Genomic DNA, 8,038 nt, shown 5'->3' with positions numbered 1-8,038 from the left:
GTGTGGCTGCTTCCCACTAGTTCCCTGATTTTTTTTAACACCTTTATTGGAGTATAATTGCTTTACAATGGTGTGTTAGTTTCTGCTTTACAACAAAATGAATCAGTTATATATATATACACATATGTTCCCATTTATCTCTTCCCTCTTGCGTCTCCCTCTCTCCGACCCTCCCTATCCCACCCCTCTAGGTGGTCACAAAGCACCTAGCTGATCTCCCTGTGCTATGCGGCTGCTTCCCACTAGCTATCTACTTTACGTTTGGTAGTGTATATATGTCCATGCCTCTCTCTCGCTTTGTCACAGCTTACCCTTCCCCCTCCCCATATCCTCAAGTCCATTCTCTAGTAGGTCTGTGTCTTTATTCCTGTCTTACCCCTAGGCTCTTCATGACATTTTTTTTTCTTAAATTCCATATATATGTGTTAGCATACGGTATTTGTCTCTCTTTCTGACTTACTTCACTCTGTATGACAGACTCTAGGTCTATCCACCTCATTACAAATAGTTCAATTTCGTTTCTTTTTATGGCTGAGTAATATTCCATTGTATATATGTGCCACATCTTCTTTATCCATTCATCCAATGATGGACACTTAGGTTGTTTCCATCTCCGGGCTATTGTAAATAGAGCTGCAATGAACATTTTGGTACATGACTCTTTTTGAATTATGGTTTTCTCAGGGTATATGCCCAGTAGTGGGATTGCTGGGTCATATGGTAGTTCTATTTGTAGTTTTTTAAGGAACCTCCATACTGTTCTCCACAGTGGCTGTATCAATTTACATTCCCACCAACAGTGCAAGAGTGTTCCCTTTTCTCCACACCCTCTCCAGCATTTATTGTTTAAAGATTTTTTGATGATGGCCATTCTGACTGGTGTGAGGTGATACCTCATTGTAGTTTTGATTTACATTTCGCTAATGATTAGTGACGCTGAGAATCCTTTCATGTGTTTGTTGGAAATCTGTATATCTTCTTTAGAGAAATGTCTGTTTAGGTCTTCTGCCCATTTTTGGACTGGGTTGTTTTTTTGTTATTAAGCTGCATGAGCTGCTTGTATATTTTGGAGATTAATCCTTGGTCAGTTGCTTCATTTGCAAATATTTTCTCCCATTCTGAGGGTTGTCTTTTTTATGGTCTTGTTTATGGTTTCGTTTGCTGTGCAAAAGCTCTGAAGTTTCATTAGGTCCCATTTGTTTATTTTTATTTCCATTTCTCTAGGAGGTGGGTCAAAAAGGATCTTGCTGTGATTTATGTCATAGAGTGTCCTACCTATGTTTTCCTCTAAGAGTTTGATAGTTTCTGGCCTTACATTTAGGTCTTTAATCCATTTTGAGCTTATTTTTGTGTATGGTGTTAGGGATTGATCTAATCTCATACTTTTACATGTACCTGTCCAGTTTTCCCAGCACCACTTATTGAAGAGGCTGTCCTTTCTCCACTGTACATTCCTGCCTCCTTTATCAAAGATAAGGTGACCATATGTGCGTGGGTTTGTCTCTGGGCTTTCTATCCTATTCCATTGATCTATCTTTCTGTTTTTGTGCCAGTACCATACTGTCTTGATTACTGTAGCTTTGTAGTATAGTCTGAAGTCAGGGAGCCTGATTCCTCCAGCTCCGTTTTTTTGTTCTCAAGATTGCTTTGGCTATTCGGGGGTCTTTTGTGTTTCCATACAAATTGTGAAATTTTTTGTTCTAGTTCTGTGAAAAATGCCAGTGGTAGTTTGATAGGGATTGCATTGAATCTGTAGATTGCTTTGGGTAGTAGAGTCATTTTCACAATGTTGATTCTTCCAATCCAGTGTCTTATAATTTTCTGCATACAGATCTTTTGTCTCCTTAGGTAGGTTTATTCCTAGATATTTTATTCTTTTTGTTGCAATGGTAAATGGGAGTGTTTTGATTTCACTTTCAGATTTTTCATGTGTATAAATTGTGTATATACACAGATATACTATATGTCACAAGTTTTTAAATTATTTAAATTTTTTACTACTATTAAGTTAGAGCCCAAGTTCTTCTCACGACATATAAAGCCTTGTACAATCTACATTTTGCCTATATGTCTGACCTAATCTCCTGCCATCCTTCTCCCTCACTCTCAGCTCCAGCCACACTGACCTTCTTGCTCTAGCTAACAGGTCAAGTTATAGAGGAGCTTGTTGGAGGGGAGCTTAATTGGCTCTGCATTTAAAGCCATTTTTATTCGTAAAGCAAAGAAATCCCTGTGATGGGGGTTGGACAGCCAGTGTCAGGAATGATGTGGCAATGCAGCCTACTAGAGGTTAGAAGGAAAGGGATCTGATTATATAAGCAAGCTGGAGACAGTTCTGAAGGCAGACAAAAAAGGAGCAGTTGTGGTTGAAGGAACCATCAATCAGGTTCCCTGAACAGGTGGAGGCTGGGGCTACTCCCAGCGGAAAGCTGGGCTCACAGCTCCAATTACCAGCGCAGAGAATCCAGCTATCAAAACTGATGCCAGAGGGGAGGGAGAGGAGGAGAAAGAAGCCTGAGTCAGTGGAAAAGAGCAATTCCAGAGCACCTGAGGTGACTGCCGGACCACCAGAAAGGGAGTTGGAGACCACTAGCAGTAACATCTAACTCTAGTTTTCAAAGCAGGGTCCCCTGTACCAGCAGCATCAACTTGACCTGGGAACTCGTTAAAAATGCAAATTTCCAGGCTTCCCTTAGTGAGAATCAGAAATCCTGAGGGGAGGGGAGGGCCGAGCAATCAATGTTTTAACAAGCCCTCCAAGGTGATTCTAATGTCCAACAAAGTCTGAAAACCATGGATCTAACTTTAATGAGCATATGGACTATGTGCCAGGCGCTATTCTGAGCGACTTACCTCTATTAACTCATTGGCCTACGGAACAGTGCCATCAGATAGAAGTGCACCATTTTCCAGATAGGAAGTGTGAAGCAGGGTGATTTATGTAACTCACCTGAAATCTGAGGGCCAGAGAGAGAGAGAGAGGCAAAGACACAACTTGGACCTCAAGCCTGTGCTGTTTCTCTCCCACCGTGCTCACCTGTGGTGATGCTCTGACTAGCACACAGCCCCTGGCGGGCTTCTCAAAACACTCTTGCTGGAACCCATTCCGAGTTTGTGATTCGCTAAAGTTGAACCCAAGAATTTGCATTTCTCATAAGGTTCCAGGTGATGCTGGTGGGCCTGGTCCAGATTCCACAGTGTGAGAACTTCTGTACTGCTACACTGCCTTTTCCACACGAGCACTGGGTCCAGCTAATGGAAACGCTGACTGGCTCTTTTTAAACAACTCCACGTGCATAACCCCCTGCAGGGACTCTTTGTGCTACAAATAACAGAAAACCCCAATTCAAACTGGCTTGAGCAGAAAAAATATTTATAGACTGATCTAATTGAAACAGGTTAAGTTTGCCTTCAGGTACAGGTGGACCCAGGGCCAAGGAGGTAGCTAGGATTCTCTTTCTCTTTCCGTCTCCCAGCTCTGCCTTCCTTTCTTGTGTTGTCTTCATTCCCAGGCAAGCTCCCCTTTCACAATGGGCCCCTAGCAGCTCTGGCCTTAGATTCTACCAGCTGGGAAACCATATGGTAAAAGGAGTTCCCCTTCCCTACTAGTTCAGCAGAAGCCCACCCTGGCTCTCATTGGCCAGGTTCAGATCACAGGCCCATTTCTGAACAGTCACTGTGGTCAGGGAGATGGAAGATTCTCATTAGCCAGACCTAGGTTATGGGCTCATCCCCCGAGAACCAGCAGGTGGACTTTGCTGCCCCCCAAACACACAGATGAAGAGTGAGGGATAATCTGGGGTGCTGCAACCAGAAATATGGATGGATGTTGGACAGGCCAATATAACCAATGTCCACTACACCACCTTCAAAGGAAGGGGCACCAGGAAGCCAAAGTGTGTGCCCACTCCTTAAACTCTCGTAAGATGGGTCCAAGCACAGAGAGCATGATAAAAGAGGAAACCCGGAGGTTGATACACTTTATTATTTCATTTATACAAAGTAAAGAATTGGGAAAAAAAAATAATCTATGGCATTAGAGGTCAAGTCAGCACAGTGGTTATCCTTGGGGAGAGGGGGATGTATCAGTTAGCTACTGCTGCTTAACCAACCTCCCTAAACTTAGTGACATAAAATAGTGGTAACTGATTACCATTATCACTCATGTTTCTGGAAGCTGGCTGAGCTCGTGAATATGTGATTGCAGTGTTGGAATTCCTTGAAGGTGATGGGCGGACACAGCAGTGTGTCTAGACCCAGGAGGCATCCAATGGGAGGCAAGAGCAAGCTTGACAGTCTGTAGTCTCTTTGAGGGCCCACAACACCTCTCAGGGGTGTTGTGAAGATTCAAAGAAATCACGCAGGTAAGGGCCTCACATACGGCCTGACACGCAGTAGGTATCCCCTGTGAAAATTAATAAAAGGAAACCAACTAAAATTGGAGTCAGAGAGGCCTGTAGAGGGAGGTCTCATGCCCTACCACTCGTTGTCAGTTATCTCAAACAGGAGGAGTATCAATTACGCAGACAGGAAGATGCCAGTTACTGACCCCAGCAGGAAGAGAGGTACCTTGCACTCCCAAACAGGAAGCACAACTACTTTACTGCCCTAGCAGGGGGAAGGAAGACTTCCTTCTTGTCTTGCAACAAGCCCAGCCAATGGAAAACACCACAGCTCAGCCAGTGTCACCTGAACTTCTGTTTTCCACCAATGAACTTTCATTTTTTCCTTGCTGATAACTTCGTTTCCTTGTCCCATCCTCCTTACTATAAAAGCCTTCCATGTTGTGTAACTTCCAGGAATATCTGTCTGCCGTATAGAATGCTGCCCAATTCATGAATTTTTAAATAGTGCCAATTAGATTTCAATTTACCCAGGGAAATTTTTTTTAAGTCTTTATTTTTTTTTTTTAAATTGGAGCATAATTGCTTTACAATGTTGGGTTAGTTTCTGCTGTAGAACAAAGTGAATCAGCTATATGTATACATACATCCCGTCCCTCTTGAGCCTCCCTTCCACCCCACCCCCCATAAATTTTGTTTTTTAACACCCCCAAGATGTTAGCAGTTAACTCACTCACCACGCGGTCACCAGTTAAGATGTGTTTGGCTACAGATAAGAGGATCCAAGTCAAAAGGGCCTGCTATCAGAAGGAAATGCGTTACTTCACACGGCAAGCACTCCAGAGGCAGGGTGTTTTGGGGCTGTTAAATTCAAACAGTTAAGAAAATTGTATTTTACTTCCAAAAGAATTTTACTTAAAAGTACCTATATTTTTTGAGCTCCAAATAATCACCAGGCATGGAACTGGAACTGCAGACATAGCACAGAAAGCAAAGTCCCTTACCTGGCTCAGTGATTAAGTGGCTCAGGTCCTTTCTTCTGCCTGACCTCCTCAGCATGACAGGTAGGTGAGTCACCATATGGTGGCATATGCCCCCAGCATCACCTCCTTACACAGTATATCCAGAGGCACAACAGGTAGTCTGTTCTGCCCACTCTCCTTTTTAATTCAGCTTTACTCAGGTATAATTTATGCACAATAAAATATACCCATTTTAACTGCACAGGGCAACCAATCCCAAAAGATTCCCTCTCCCCCTTGCTATTTTTAAGATACAGTTTTATCACATATTTTCAAATGCCTAAACAATGTTTCTGTGTGCTTGGTTTTGAGCTTTATAAAATAGTATCATCCTACATGAAATCTTCTGAATTTTGCTCCTTTCACACATTATTTTTCTTGCGCACCTGTAGTTCCTTCCTTTTCGTTGCTGCATAATGTTCCACTGCATGAAGATACAATTTATCCATTCTCCTTTTAGTGGACATCAGGTTTGTTTCTGATTTTTTGCTGTCAGTGCTGTTACATACTTTCTTGGACATCTCGCCTGGTGCATGTGCTGATGAGATTCACAACATGTCTACTGTACACCCAGTAAAAGTTAAAGCAGTTCAAAATGCTGCGCTGATGTCAGGGCACATTAAAACAAGACTTCGAAAGCTGGCTTCATGTCCAGTTCAAGAGTTACAAGTGCGCATGACCCACATCTTACTTGTCATTTCTTAATTCAGTTAACAGATATTACTGACTCTGTGCCAGGTTCTGGAGATAAAAGTGGTGACCAGAAGAGACTTTGTCCCCATCCTCATGGATTTATCTTTCTAAAGAGGGAGACAGACATTTATATCGTGAAAGTGTCCCTCCTACTGTTTCCTTGTGGCTTCTTCTTTGTCTTTGGACGTAGAATATCTTTTCTGGTAGGTTCCAGTCTTTTTCTGTTGATGGTTGTTCAGCAGTTAGTTGTGATTTTGATGTTTTCATGAGAGGAGGTGAGCTCAAGTCCTTCTACTCCGCCATCCTGTCTCCAATCTCCGGGAGACGGACGTTTAGACGCTGACATCACAGATGGTCAGGGCTGGGATGGGGGAAACCCAGAGAGCAGAAGCCCAAAACGGATACCTGACCCACCCTGGGGGATCAAGGGGGCTTCCTGGAGAAGGAGACATCTTGAGACCTGAAAGATTTGTGTGATTAGTTGTGAAGAGGAGGTAGGGAGAAAGGGGGGGGGGGGGCTTCAAAAAGAGGGAAAAGCATGTACAAATGCTTAGAGGTGAGAGAGAGGAGAAACATAGTGAGAACCACAGATGTAATTTAAAATTTTCTAGTAGCCACATTAAAAACCAAAAACAGGTAAAATGAATTTTAATAACATTTTATTTAACCTGATATATCCAAAATATTACCATGTTAACACGTGATCAATATAAAAACTATTAATGAGATATTTTACATTCTCTTTTTTGTGCTGTCTTTGAAACGTGGCTGGTATTTTACACTTAGAACACATAGCAGGTCACACCAGCCACAATTCAAATCCTCAACAGCCACATGTGGCTGGTGGCTGCATTACTGAACAGCACAGCAAGAGCCTTGTGACTCAAAGCACTGGCATCTTTTGGGAGCTTGTTAGGAATGCAGAACCTCAGGCCCCTCCCCAGACCCACTGACTCAGAATCTGCATTTTAACAAGATCTCACGGGATTTATATGCACATTAGTTTGAGAAAAATGGGTCCAGTTCTGCCTAAAACACTTCTGTGGCTTCCTATTGCCCTCATGATAAACGCCCAGATATTGACCTTGGCAATCATTCATTCATTCCTGTTACTGAGCGCCTACTGTGTGCCAGGCCCTGTGCTGGGTGATGCTCAGGTCTCCAAGACAGACCTGAGTCATGGAGCTCCCAGGCAATTAATAGATAAGTACCCAAATCCCTGTTTCTTTCATTTCGACTACGTTAAACATAATGTGCTTGAAGTTACAGAGTGCAAGGGGTGTTACAGGGGGCCAGACCTGGCTTGAGTGGAGGGGGCACCCAGAAAATAACCCAAATAAGGAAGAGGCCACTATCATGGCAGAAAGCCACATGTAGCTTAAATGTCCCTCTGAAGGGGATGGGCCTGCCAGGCAGCACCAGCCATCCACAGTCACTAGGAGGGCCATTTTCAGGCTTCAGGGCAATGTGGAAAAATGCCCGGCGTGGGTAGGGTTTCAGGAAATGGGAGAGCACAGGGACAGAGCCAGTGATAGTATCACATCCTGCACAGGTGTGTCTGCATTTGGAAAGTGAGGGGAGAGGGAAGAGAGAATCAGGAAGGTGTTCAGTTTGCCGGAAGGGGGAGGACTTGGGGCAGGGAACTGTGGGTCCCCTTTTCTTTAAAGGCAAGGTCTTTTATTTAATTTATTTATTTATTTTGCGGTACACGGGCCTTTCACTGTTGTGGCCTCTCCCGTTGCGGAGCACAGGCTCCGGACACGCAGGCTCAGTGGCCATGGCTCACGGGCCCAGCCGCTCCGCGGCATGTGGGATCTTCCCGGACCGGGGCACCAACCCGTGTCCCCTGCAACGGCAGGCGGACTCTCAACCACTGCGCCACCAGGGAAGCCCAAGGCAAAGTCTTTTACTAAAACATACCTGGATTTGCTTTAAAATTAACTGAGGGGGCTTCCCTGGTGGCGCAGTGCTTGAGAGTCC

The sequence above is a fragment of the Lipotes vexillifer genome, unplaced genomic scaffold (genome assembly GCF_000442215.2).
Source record: "Lipotes vexillifer unplaced genomic scaffold, Lipotes_vexillifer_v1.1 scaffold371, whole genome shotgun sequence".
Classification (NCBI taxonomy): domain Eukaryota; kingdom Metazoa; phylum Chordata; class Mammalia; order Artiodactyla; family Lipotidae; genus Lipotes; species Lipotes vexillifer.
The sequence above is the reverse complement of the archived record's forward strand: the minus strand, read 5'-3'. Positions refer to the sequence as shown.